Source organism: Camarhynchus parvulus, chromosome 3 (genome assembly GCF_901933205.1).
Source record: "Camarhynchus parvulus chromosome 3, STF_HiC, whole genome shotgun sequence".
NCBI lineage: Eukaryota > Metazoa > Chordata > Aves > Passeriformes > Thraupidae > Camarhynchus > Camarhynchus parvulus.
In genome coordinates, this window is record NC_044573.1 from 21874178 (window position 1) to 21888821 (window position 14644).

The following is a 14644-nucleotide window of genomic DNA, read 5'->3' on the forward strand; positions in this document are numbered from 1 at the left end:
CTCTGTCATTTCACCTGACTTCCCACGGATGGTGGAGCCAGTTACCCTCGGAAGTACTTGCCTCTCATTCCTGTGAACGTGTGCTCAGGCATGTGTCCAGAAAGTGTCATTTCTGGATTCCTGGCTGATCCCCTCACTCCAGGCAATGTGGAACTGAATGCAGGTCAGGGGAGGAATGTCCTCTGTCAGATTCTACCTTCCCCTGGAATTTGGAGTGTAATCTCCTGCTAAGGTTATTCAAGCGTATTCCCGAAGTTGCACTCATCGTGGGTATTCATGGAATCTCTATTCATGGAATCTCAGACTTCCTTTCCTGTTTTTGTTTCCTTGGATATGCCCTCATTTTACCCAAGGACTGATATGCCTTAATATAGCTGAAGTTTTTGTATTTGATAGGGGATATATTTTGACTTAAATCCTGTGAAACTGTATGGGAATTGCACAGGTCTGGAAGCAAGTTCAATGGTTCTTTAAACATACGCATAAACTTTTAAGAATTATTTTATTTAGTGATACAACAACTTTAGTTAAAAACCCCACCAACCTACTGAAAGAATTTATAGGATTTGAAGGAATTTTATTGCAATCCTAAAAATACCTTTTGAGTGATATTCAGTGTATGTGTGTATGCATATAGAGAAAGAGAGATCTCACAACACAGTATGGAGCATCTTGCCTTCAGATAAGCTTCATTTCTTTTCTGGTTTGTTGTCTTTCTGTTTGCCTCAAGTGCTTGCTGTGTCCTTGATCAGAATATTTACTACACACATGTGTCCTTTTATTTCCTGACAGCATCTTCTCTGAACAATCTGTTCCTTTTGTGGCAGTGCAGGTGTACTCAGGTGTCTGCACTGTGCAAATCGAGACAGCAGGGGGAAAACAGAGGGTAGGGGGAGGAACTTGGGAGCCCTGCCAGCTCTCAAAGTAGTTCTGAGTTGAGTAAAGCCCAAGAACTGCTAGTTCTCTCTGCTTGAGTGCTGCAGTTCTGTGTCCAGCACTATGGGAGCTGCTCTTGCTTCACACACATAGGTGCCTCCAAGGACACAACCTGAGATGCTAAGCAAAAACAAACTTACCAGAACCTTGCCGTTTTCATCTCCAGAGCAGAGAGAGTGACTGAGACAAAAACACTTCTTGAAATCAAAGGAAAACCCAGAGTTGCATGCTTCTCTAGCAAGGCATGTTATGCAGTGTTGCAGTTACCCTCTCCTCCCCTGTGAATCTTTAAGCCAGGTGCTGTTTTGTGTCACCAGGAAACAAGCCTGTCTATCTTAGTGACCCCTGATACTTCCTGAGTTGTTTGTACTCCAAGGAGCACCTCTCTGCCAAACAGCAGCTGCTCAAACTCACTCCTGAAGTCACAGATTGCTGCCTTTCAGTGAGCATCATCCCAGGTCCTTCAGAAAGTTGCTTTACTCTGCTGATTGTTAGCTGAGGAATAGGAAGCATTTCTTTGGTGTTCTTATTTGCTTTCAGGATATGGTCTTTATCACTTGCTTGTGCACCTCCAAGTGATGCTGTCAAAATTAAGGACAGCTTGGTTGTGTGTTAATGAAGTTTGCACTTAGCCTCAGTCTCCTGACCCAAGGATCTTAGATAAGGTAAGAGCTGTGTTCAGTGAATTTTGAGAGGAAAGTCTTTCTGAGGTTAGAAAGAGCCTTTAACAACGCCTTGAACACTTTCTAGTCACTGGACACCTAACTGTAGTAAAAAGCTGATTTTTCTTTTTTACCAGTGACCCAGTAGAGCAGTCAAGGAGATACTGAAACTGTTTTATTTTATAGATGATAAAAAACTTAGGCCATGGCCACTTCACAGTCTTAAAAATCATCCTTTCCCCTATAGATAAGGAGTCTTATATTGACATTCCCTCAGATAAGATTGTGGAGTTCCTCAGAAGTGTTTTAAAACTTTGATTACTAAAAGCAATTGTTTGGAAGGGGTTTTTTAGGGGTATCAATGGTGACTACAAAGCTCCAAGGAGGATAGGATAAAATAAGAGACTTGTGTGGGTTGGCTGATTTAAAATACCTTTGCTCAGCATTTTAAGTATGTGGCTTGCTGGCAATCCATTTTATAGAGCCTGTCCTTGCTTCCCAGAAGCTCTAAATTTAGGAATGCAGTTAATGTGAAATTAAGAGCTGTCCGTGCTTAACACACAGCTAACTATGGAGAAAACCCAAGGAGGAGCAGTTGAGCTGGAAGAGACTGGGATAAATATAAACTGAGTGTGATGTGGATGGATGGACTCTGCCAAACATGGTGGGTGAATCTCCAGGGTACAGTTTCATGCTTCACTTGACACCTTCTAGGTGTGTGGCAGTGCTGAAAAGGGACTCTCTCTTGTGCTTATTCCTGACTCCAGCTTTGCTCTTTGGATCACATCATGACTTTATCCACTTAAAACAGTTCCAGTTGGCTTGAGTGGTTTTTTCTGCTGGTTTCTAGAGTGACTTGGTCAATGCAGTGAGTACCAGACAGGTGCTGGGGAAGAGTCTGGTGTATCCTGGAGGTACTGGAGAGCTGCTGGACTGGCTGCCTGTGCACCTGCAGTGTATTTCTGTGTTCAGCAGGAGTCTGGAGGAGACTCTGAGTTCATGTGCACCTGAACTGGGCCTTTTGTGCACGGGCACTGGAGAGGGCAGAGAGCACTGCAGAGTTCCCAGCCACTGCCCAGCCTTGCTGCTGCTCTGAGTCACTGCCCAGAGTGAGAAGGTGACATGAGGACAGGAAGGAAGGAAGGAATGCCCTTTGGAGCAGTGTGTCTGTCCCTGCTCTGCAGCAGCTGAGGCATGCTTGAGCGTGTCTGATTTGCCAGCAGTGCATGAGGGCAGCCGTTCACAGTGGGGAGCCACGATGGCTTCTGACTCTGCTTGTTTCCCCAAGGTGTGCAGAGGTCTGATTGCAGTTCATAGCAGTGATATTCCTACATGCACACTTAGAAATTCTGGCCAAAGCTAGGCTTTTGTCCCCTAGCCTGAACTCCACTGGTAACTAGTTCCATGGGTACGTGGTTGCAGAAATTGGTCTGTGCAAATGACAGTGTCCAAGCCAGATCACTGAGTGAAGCGGATGCAGACCTCTCAGAGCTGGTCACCCCCTGCAGACACACGGGAAATTTCAGCTGTTGTAATAATTGACAAATGTCTGACCTCTTCAGAAGGTCTCTCCCTCATTCCACAAGGGAGGAGCAGAAGCAATTGTAATTAATTAGGCTAATTATTGCTACTCATCAGTGAAGCTGATGTATGTAAGCAGTGAGCTGATCTTCCCTCCAAAGTACAAACTCTAATAATTTTATTTCCTTTATCTGTCTGTCACCTGTACTGAATTGATGTGCATTTTCACCCTTGCAGAGGAAAAGGTTTTCCTGACAGCTGTCTGTGCCATGTGAGAGAGATGTAGGAGATTTCCTTGATTCTCCTTGTTGTAAGGGTTTAAGTGGACCAAGTCTTTGTGAGTTGGGTAGGAAATTCTGAGTATTAATCCTGACTGCATCTGGGTAGTACTAGCCACATCATAGATCCACTGGAGAGATTTGTGTTTCTGTTAGTGTGTGTAAATTAGGTCAAAAACAAAAATATACACTGATTTTCATTTTGAGGGGAGTGGGGCAATAAAGATGAACCAGAAGAATAGCTTGGAGGCTGTATGTTTAGTTGTATTTCAGCCTGACCCTAAAAAAAGCACCCAGTTGTGTTAGTTTTCCTATTTAAAACAAAACCATATAATGACAATTACAACAGCCCTCAAACCCCTGATTCAAACCCCCAGCTTTGTTTTGCTGTTCAGAGTTTTAGGAATTGACTATGGTCATAGAAAATATTGTTCTGTTTTGTGGAAGGATATTTTTTCTTTTTGTATAGGAAAAAGGAGAACACAACCCCCATGACTCTTAACTGTGTTGCAATGCCTCCAGTAGTTCAATTTGGCAAGATAACAAAACCAGTGCAGAACTTAAAAGGTAATTAATGCTTTTGAGAAAAAATATAAAAATATTTTTAAATGCCATGCTGATGAATCAATCTTTTTTTTTTTTTAATGGAACCTTTTTTCAACAAAACCCAGTGTTGCAGATCAGGTACTCATGTTCAGGTCTGCCCTTTAGTGATGTGAGTGTACTAAATGGCAGATGGGAATGTTGATGATTCACTGAGTATATTTATGTGTCAACACTACCTCACCAGAAAACAGCTTACTCAGAGGGATATGGAACTTAAAATTTGTTTTCAGTGCAGCCTGCTCTGTAGTACAAATACAGGGAGCTCTTGCTGTGAGAAGACAGATGGGAGAGCCCTCTGTGATGCCTCTCTGAGCACCTGAGAGGGTGATCTTTGCCTTTCTGCTGCTCTCTGTGCTCTCTGCCCTTGCAGCCATGGCTAATAACAGCACCTACAGGCTGTGCTGGTTTTGGACATCCCCTGTTCTCTGTGATGTGGTTTGTCTGACTTGGGAGTTCTCACCTGTGTGTGGCCACTTATCTCCTCCTGGCAGAGATGAAAATATTCTCTGCTGTGGAAAACTGCTGGGAGCTTGACATCCTCTTCCTGCTGTAAATCTTTGACCACTTCCTGCAGCTCCAAGGCAGCCCAGGGAGAGGCTGGCATTGACCACCTCAAATACTCTGCTATGCAATCTGAATAAATTTGAAAAATGCCACTTTTAATCTCTTGAGCTTTTCCTTTCAGCTGCTTCTCTGCAATCATGATAGCCATAAATCATGTTTAGCCTAATCTCATTCCTCATTTTTATTTTTAGTATATGACTTCAGGAAGTGTGGCTTAAAAAAATAATTTTAAAAAGAGCCAAATGCTCAGTAAAATCTGTCCTTCTGAAAAGAAATATAAAAATCTGTCCTTCCAACAGTATTGTTAGGCAGTTCAATTAGTTTTGGGTTGACCTTCAAATGCCCAGTTTTGCTGGGCTGTGCCTGACATTTTGCCATTCAAAGAGTAAAGGATTATCAGCACAGGAATTTAACAGTAGTTTTGCAGGCCAAGTGGCTGCCACTCCATCCTGTGGGTGGGACTGGGGCAGTGCTTGTGTGACTTGCAGTCAGCAAAAGTTGATGGCAAATTAGCAATTTAAAAATTTATCACTGTAATTATCACCTGTTTTATTTCCTCATCTCCTCCCTTTAGAAGAGATTAAAAAAACCCCAGCATTCTTGTTGTGCTCACAGATAAGATTACAAGTAATAACATTATTTACTTAGTACACTAGAGTATGGAAATAGTGAGATCACATGTGAACAAAAACATAGCTCATTTTGTCCTTTATCTTTCCTTCAGGAAGACTTTCACCTGTAAATTGTAAAGAAGCTGTGGAGCCTGGGTCAGTCCCAGCAGCTCAGCTGTGGGAGCAGTGATTCATTTGTGCCCATTCTCAGTTCCAGCTGTGGTGCTGATAATGAAAAGCTGACAGCTGAAGGGCAGAGGTGGAAAGGACTTTGTCCAGTGAGACAGCAGCAATCTACAGCTGTGCTGGGCTGCCTGAGATGTCATTTGTTCACCAGTGATTTGATTACTCAACAGTCTACATGGATTCACAAGCCATTCACAGGACTTGAATTTCTAAACAGAATGTAGACAAAAGTTTCCTTTAATGTAGGACAAATCCGTGTAATGCTGTAGTAGGGTTGACACAGGGCACAGGATCTCTGCCACAGCTCTGTGTTGGGCTGCTGTTAAAATCAGGTGCATAATTCATGCTCAGCACAGGCAGTTGAGACCATGACTCATTTGTGCCTCTCTAAAATATTAAACTTCCAGGCCACTTCAATTACAAGCCTGGCAAGACATACAACCTGATACAGTAAAATATTTATCTGTGTTACCCAGGTAATGGCAAAAGAATCCAGTCATTACAAAGAATGCTACTTGTGATTAATTATTTAATTAGTTTTTTTGATCATTTTGGCTGCCTAGGAGTAGAAAGAGCTGCAGTTGCATGGACATTTCACTTACTAAAGTATTTTGGAGATGCACAAAAGCATTGCATCTTCAGGAATATAAGCCTTTAAAGTATTTGTGCATGTGTAAGCAAGTGTTAGTCTGAAGGAGGGTGAAAGTTAAAAGAAACTGGACAAACTTAAACCTCTGTAATAGCAAAGATTAAAGATGAATTCTAAAAGAGAATCTGAAAAAGATCTCGAGATATTTGAGTTTTGAGGAGGGGGAAATACTAACAGTGCCTTTAATAAATGCACTCAAATACCACGTGTTAAGTAATGAAGATCTCCTGATGAAAGACTAATTGAAATGTTCTTGATGATTTGGTTTAATGTAACAGAATTAGTGCTTCCAAATTGCTAAAATGAGAACCTGGTCCATGAGCTTTCTTTTTAATCTAGATGGTAGCAAGAGCTAGATTTCACATCCATTGTATCACAGGTTCAAAATTCAATTTTTTTGTGTTTATCTAGGCAGCCCTGTCGAGCTCTGTGTGCAGACAACAGATGGACTTAGCAGTGGACTTTGCCTGGAACTGAATGCATGCAAATGGCTCTATATGTGAAACTGTAGAATGCACTGAAAAATCTGACTATTCCAGCTCATGTTTCCCTGCGTAATGAAGTCACTGACTAGCATGATCAGATTATAAAAAGTCATCTTTGGTGTTTATATAATTCCTAGATTCAGCTGAACTATTTTTAATCAGGAATTCAATTGTTTATCTTGTATGTTCTTTTATATCCTTTCATCCTGCATTTGCATACATTGTGATGACCTTTTGTGGAAACCCTGCAGGATTTTTGTAACAGTTCAGCTGAAATTCAATGTGAACTCCATCAGCTGTTTCAGGCTGGGTAGGATCTCAGCAACACAGCTCACAGGGTGAAGAGCTTCTGTGAACAAGGGTACAGAGAGTTTTTCTGTGATACTCATTGCTTTTCTACTGGAACAGAATGTTAATCCGTTTATTTTGTACGGATATTTCATTTTTCGTGTTTTTAAAGATGATGACCAGAGACTGTAGGGTTTTGGCAGCTGCTGATCTCTGAGCTGCAGCATTGCAAGACTAAAATTGCAAGATTTATCTTTTTTTTTTGAACATAAAGTCAAGTAGTGTTTTCTAAGGCCTCTGGCAAATGCTGTTGAGAAATGACTGCTCCTGGGTGTGTTGGTTACAGCAGTGGTTTGCAAATCTTCCTGAGGTTCTGCAATGATTAAGGCTTCTGCAGAGTGTATTACACAGTGTATTTGAGCAAGCTTGATCAACTTTTTCCCTGCAATCTATTGCCTTGGTTCTGCAAATTCACAAGTAGATTCTACTCAGTTGTGTCTTCACTCAGCTGCTAGCTTGCACTTTTTCATCCATCTCCTCAAGACATAATCCACAGCTTCTAACAGGTCATCCTGCACAGCAGTGCTGGCACCCAGTCCTTCCAAATGCACCCTTGGATTCTTTCTGTAACTCCCTGAAGTTACCTTTGCAAAAGCTGGGATGCTTTGAGTTTCTGTCAGAGGAGGAGGAGCAGAATGAGCTGGGCAGTGCTGTGCAAGTGTCCAGTACAGATCACCCTGGCTGCTTTACACTCAGCGGCAGCCTCTGCCTGACCACGTGTCAGAGCTGTTCCCTTCCTTGCTCACCTTTCACAGGGAAAACTTAGTGGCCAGGAGCAAATGTGAAGGTGTCTGGCAGCATAATGAGTAGCAGAGATTACCTTACCTGGAATGTGAGCCTTTCTGCTGTAGATTTGGACACGTGTAATTAATGTTTGCTGCCAGCCCCAGATGCTGCCATCTAGGAGAGGGAGCCCAGGGAATGTTTTTGTGCACTCCTCTAACGACTGATGTTGGTCTGGGTTTGGGGTTGGTTGGCTGGGGGTGTTGTTTGTTTGTTTTTGATGTGTACCACATCCTTAGGGGAGAGATGATCAATATTTAAGGAATGTAACAACTCCTATATTACCTCCACTTGGAGACAGAAGTTACCACAATAAGAGTGTGTGTTGTAGGGAGTGGAATGTGCAATATAATTTACGTAGTCCAAATTACTGGCCTCCACCCCAACCTGAGACAGCAATAGCTGGTGTGGAACAAGAAGGTGTCAAGCCTCTGCTTCCATTCCTTCCTGCCTTCAGGAAAAGAAAGCTTATCACTGGGCATGGTAGACACTCGTGGAATATCTGAGACATTGCCCTGGCCAGTGCTGCTCCCTGCTAGGCTGGCAGCTGGTAATCTCAGGCACCAAGATAGTCTGGAATTCAAGTACCACCCCATGGTATGTCCCGTTTCTTCACCAGTCAAGCCTGAGAACCCTTACTAACAAACTGTCGCAAACGCAACATCATTTGTTCTTCAGCTGTTGGTTATTTTTCTACTGGTGTTCATCTTTGGTAGCTTTGCCTTGACAGAAAGAATCTAATTCAGTCATCACTAACTATTAACAGTGGAAAAGAGGATGCAAGGCTGGGTTTGGGAGGCAAATTCCTTGGAATACACAAGTACAGAGAAGAGAACATGAAAGAGTAGGTTAAATACTCAAGCCTACACTCTGCTGTATTGAGCTCTTTCTCCAGCATGTCACTGCTTTGATCCATACTTACAGTTTGCCAATCAAGACACATTTTATGATAACATTTTACTTACTTACTGTTTCACATTCTTGCTCTGACTGGGACTTTCTGCTTCTCTGTAAATGTTTGGCCTAAAAGGCTTGAATTAATGTCTTCTCTAATGGCAGATGCTGCCATTTAGAAGTGTTATCTGAAAGACATGCAATTAATTCTTGACCTCAATTAACTCAGTACACCATTCTCAGAGCCGAGTGTGATAAGCAGTTATGGTTCTATGATACTGAATTTGCTGTGATGTATCATTCAGCACCACAAGGCACATCTTGTTTGATAATTTTTCAGAGCCTCAACACATCAGCCTGTTCTGTCTTCTCCTTCCTCCCCCCTTCCAAAACTTGTAGGGCTTCCACTGATGTCTCAGTCTTGACAATTTTAAGTGGAAGCAAGTGGAAAGATCTGAGTTCTACCAATAATGAGACTTCATTTATCAATCTCACAACTGCATTTAATGCCATTTTTCAATCCCCAAATCTGGGGATGGATCCCCACCTGAACAACATGGTGAGTGTCCTGCTCAGAGTCTCCCACTTCCATTGGAAACCTTGGGGCTGGAGAGCAGGGAGGTGACAGCTGGGACTTTAGAGAAACTTGCATTTGAGACAGTGTGAGATGAGGCACAGAACACTGGTAGGTTGGTCAGCCTCAGCCTGGGCCACACTGGGGGTGCAGGGCTCCAGAGGAGCTCAGTGGAACTGGGACTACTGATACTTCCATATGGAGAAGAAGGGATAAGAGTTGAGCAGATGATTGAAAGGGTTTTTATCTACCACTTGTATCACTTCTGTGTGACAAAGGGATTCTGTTATGCATTTACTTTCCTCAATATTTTTTTTAATACATAGTATTACAAAAATAGTATTACAGTTATAGCTATCATTAGGAAACTGTATGATTTTGAAACCTTACTTTAGTTTCTTTGTTCCCTTTTGTTGACTTAGGCTGAACAAATCAAACTGTGTAATCCCTTGTGGATTCATCCATGCCATTAGGATTGCTTTTCTTAGCCACAGTTAACAATGGTGTAATGGGTTTTACAACATTTTATTAAGTTGAAATGCATCAATAGCACTAATGATAAACAATTGTGGTATTTCAGGAAGAACAAATTCCAGCTCTTACTGTGCATGCCAACCTATGGAGCTTTTGGGCAGCACATGACTGTGTGGCATGAAAATAGGAAGTAATTGTCCCCTACAAACATGTTAGTGGCACAGACTTAAGGGAATTGGTCTTGGATGTCTGTGCTAAAAAATACATAACAGCATTTCTATCATCTAGATAAAAGCTCCTCTTTGACTGATGACTGTTGCCCAAGCCTGTGCTGTTGGCTGGTGTAAATCAGGATAAAGTGGTTTGGATTGGCTGTAGGGAGGACAGGAATGGGCTTTATTGTGGATGCCAATCATAGGACAGGGCATGGTGCCTCCTCCCTTCCTCTCCTGCTGATCACATTGGGCCTGGCCCTGGTTTAGGATGATAATATGAAACTACTGCTAAGATGTATAAGGGTTTTCTGGAATCCAACCTTCTCCTGCATCCATGGAAAAAAGAAGGCTTCAGTTAGGACCTAACTGTGGCCTTGCAGTACCTGAAGGGAGCCTATGAGAAAGATGGAGAGGGACACTTTACAAGGGCATGTAGTGACAGGACAAGAGGGAGTGGATTCAAACTAAAGAGAGTAGGTTTAGATTGGATATTAGGAGGAAATTCTTTCCTGTGAGGGTGCTGAGGCACTGGCACTGGCTGCCCAGAGAAGCTGGGGATGCCCCATCCCTGGAAGTGTTTAAGGCCAGGTTGGATGGGGCTCTGAGCAGCCTGGTCTAGTGGGAGGTGTCCCTGCACAGAGCAGAGGGGTTGGAATAAATGGTTTTTAAGGTCCCTTCCAACCCAGGCCGTTCTGTGATTCTATGATCTTTCCCTGTAGGAGAAAAAAAAACCTAACCCAAAACAGGATGCCTTTTAATGCTTAACTGATACTGTTGTCTACCTTAATTAACGATTACTCATTAACCAGTGCCAAGAGTATTTTTAACTGAAGTTTTCCCAAAGAAATGATTAATTGCTGTTAACAGTGGGCATCAGTATTCTGCATTCAGCAGAGAGACTGCAACCATGTTTTTCAGGCAGGTAGCAAGGCTGCAGAAGATGTGGGCAGCTTGAATGCAAATCATGGTGCGACTTCTCCTTTTGGATTTCCTTGAGCTTGTGCAAAAACTGTATAAGCAGCTTGCACCATGGATGTGTTCATGACCTTCTTCGGGTAACCAAGTTAAACATAGTCTTGAGGAAGCTCAGCAAAACAGTTGCAAAGCTGCATATGGCATCATAAGACAAGGAGGTTGCATGCCGTGCTAAACTGGGGGAGGGAAGATGAGGAGTATTTCAATAGATCTCTGTCCTAATCAGATTTCAGTGATGAATTTATTTTACAATACTGGCTTCCTGGAAATGTACAGTGGACCTTGGATCAGACCTGATTAGTTTGTCCCCAGGTCTTCAGTCTGCTCAAATAGGATGGATCTTTGCACTTTGACCAGTGCTGTTTGAAATCACTGGAATTCAGCACATGGACAAACAGACTACCCCACAAAGGCAGCTGTTGTTGTTACAGTGGACTCTGCTTTCTTTTTCAACTCAAAAATCACCACTTTCCTGAAACATCAATATTAATTTTAGATTGTACTGATATAGAATTCAACAAACATAAGAAGGATAAAGTAGTGTGAATAACTCTTTTATTTTGTAACAAGCTGTTCACTTGGGATTTAAGTGTGATAATCACATTTAATAACAGTGATAAGCATTTATTTAGTTCTCTTGTGTTTATGGTTTGATCTACAAATGCTGACTTGGTATTAAGAGTTTGCCAAAACCCAAGTAGGTCAGCCTGGTAAATTCTGACTTGAAGTGAACTTGAGAGAAAATAAGAGCTTCATCTGATCTTTATGCAACATATGAACTTTATGATCAGGACCATACAGCATAGTGCTTAGTTTGCCAGTACAGATGGAGAGAAATATTAGAGATTAATTCAGGGCTGTCAAATTCTGTTTTTTCTATATATATTTTTTTAAATGGCTAATCACAAAACAGTGTGATAACTAGAAAATGTTGGGAGTCCCATCTGCCTAAAAACAGGTTGGCTTCATCTCTGTGTTTGTACCAGGCTTCCTTATGCAAACTTAATGGGCTTACAAAAAATCTTGCAAAGCGCAAGTTTATATATAATCAGCATGTTATCATTGCCTCGTTGCCTGAAGTAGTAAGATTCTGTAGATGGGATTGAATTCAATCGATGTTATGGACAAAAGATTTCATAACCAAGCAAACAAAGAGGTTAAAGATTAATTAGTTGGAGTAACTCTAGAGCTCCTTTCTTTCAAAAATGCCAACAAACCAACACAAAACAAGATGCCACAAAAATCAAAAGCAAACCCTCCGCTCAAACTTACCCTGATGACAGCAGTGTCAATGGGGTGAAGAAAACACCCATGGAACTGAGATGAGGACCCAGCTTTGTTGTCAAAGCTGCCCAGTGACTGACACACACGGAGCAAGGTTAAAAACATTCCACAGAGCAGCAAAGGGAAGTGCTGCTCACTGACCACCTGGTTGCATTGTGCTGTATCTGTTACCCATCTTTAATAAGAGGCCTCTGTCAAAGTCTTCAGTTTTGCTTTAATGTGAAATCAGACACCTCAAAACACCTGAATTATTCAGCTCACAATTACAGGGGCTGGTATGGAGACCTTATTACAGTATGAAAAAGCATTGTAATAGCAGGAGCAACCTCTCTGGTTTGTAAGATTATATTGATTTGGCCAACTGTGAAATACATTGAGTAACCTCACCAGATCTGCATATGAGTTACAGAACACAATAGCTGCAATAAGAGGCCTTATATTAATCATATGCTGGACCAAAAGTAACCCAAAAATTATAAATATGATGTGTACATCTTATGTAAAACAGATTGAAATGGAAAATCCAAGAGTGGCATTGTGTGAAGGTTAACAAGCTCTGCCTAAGTGGAAAATTATGAAATTTGCATAGAGCTGGTAGAAGAAAGGGAGCAATGGCTACATCTGCCTCACCTTCTGCTAGTCTTGACTAGCTGGCAAGTTGTTCAAATGGGATATATTCTGGGTTTTGCCTGTCTTACAAATGGTGAAGGTCACGAACGAGATGACTGCACTGTTCTTAACCAGCTCCAAAATTCCTTGATTTGTTCCCGTTATGCTGTAGAAAGAATAAGTACATTCAGATATTCATGTACCCAAATTCTTTTGGGAGATCAAGATAGCCTTCACTGAAGCGTCATCTGGCTTTGTCCTCCTCTGTAGCTTATCCTTAGAGTCTCTTTAGATTCTCTGTGGTGGAAGTAATACAGATGCTGGTTATCACACACAAAGGAAATAAATGCATCCAAAACCAGTTAAGAACAAACCCCTGACAAATCCTAAATAACAGAGTACTTCTAAATATTAGAACATAATCTACACCTGAAAAAGTTTATGAACTATCACTTTTTATATGTCCATACCCAATAAATCTATTTTGACACTGCCTTGGACTCAGCAAACAATTGGAAAGCATGTGAAAAATAAAAATTAGGCATTAAATGGGACAAAAATGATGCAACCTTCCCATAGAGAAAGCCCAACTATGCTGGCCAATTAAACTGAGCAGCAGCAATCCACCAGATGAGCTCCATCTGAAATGCAGAGCAGGGAGGATGCAGTCCACGTTCTTGACAATCTCACTATATAAAGACCCAGTCTGATGCAGGACTCGGTAGATGGAGTGATGGGACCACAGCCAGCCCCAGCATTAGACATAAGCAGTCTCCTCTCTTCCCCAGTATTTTTGTACACTGGTATTTTTGTATCCTGATTTTGTGGAGCTGTGTCTTCCATGTTGCATGGCCTCCTTGGCTTGGTTTGCTCAGAGAGCACCCCAGAAGCTGTGTGTCAAACTTTATTTTTTACTTTATGTTGGACAGAGCTTCAAGCATTGCACTGGAGTTGCCTCACTGGAGCCAGAGTTTCTTCTTCTGTCTGTGTCTAACTGTATAAAATTCCCTTGGGCAAAATTACAAATGCAATAATGCCTGGTTATAAAATGTTTACTTGGTCTCATTTAGGCTTACAAAAATTTTGGAATGAAATATTAACTTAAAGAGCTATGTAACAATCCAACTTGCATCATATTTAATGATTCCTGGTTAAAAAAAAGCAAACAGCCAAACAAACAACATCCAAAACCCATTTCAGGTAAAATGCTGCTACTTCAATGCTACTTTTTATTCACTCAGGAAAAAACACATTTTGTTTAGTCTGTCTTACACTAGTGATAAAAAATGGCCCTAAAACAACTCAAGACCTTAACTTGGCATCCTGCAGTATTGTTAAATGAGCATTAAGATCTGATGTCAACTCAAGCTAGTAGAAGGGAGAAGAAAAGTGTGCATTTATCACAAGCCTGAAAGTTTTGGTCATGCTTGTGATGTTTCCTCTGAGGCCTATAATTTTTTTAACGTGAAAAAACTTAGCCTTTCATCCAAAGGTTTAAATATTAGAGAAAACGAGCAAAAACGACAACTCTGTGTGCTAGAGCCAAGGGAACTGGCAAGGCTGCAGCTGGCTCATCTTGGTGAAGGGACCTGGAGGTGCAAGCAAGGGAAGGGAACTTGTCAGGGGGCTGAGGTTCAGTTAAAACCTTTTTACATAAATTCAGGAATGTGACAAGTATTAAAGCCAATGCCACAATTTACTTGTTTTTTAACTGCTGCTTCATGTTACCCTGAAGTGTCCTTAAAAGAATTAAAGTTCAAACAAAAGCATCTTTGGCTAAAAAGTCAAATAGGCTGATAACATTTACTTCCTGGAGAGAAATTACAAAAGGCAAGTGGCCTGGGTTTTATGTTTTGTGTGTGATAAATGAAGGAGAGCCTTCAAAAGGAGCTTGTGTGTCTGAAAGATTACTGAAAATAGATCTTTTTAAAAGCATGGCTGCTGTTGGATGACTACAGGAAAGAAGATGGGATCAGCTTGCTGCTGAAGT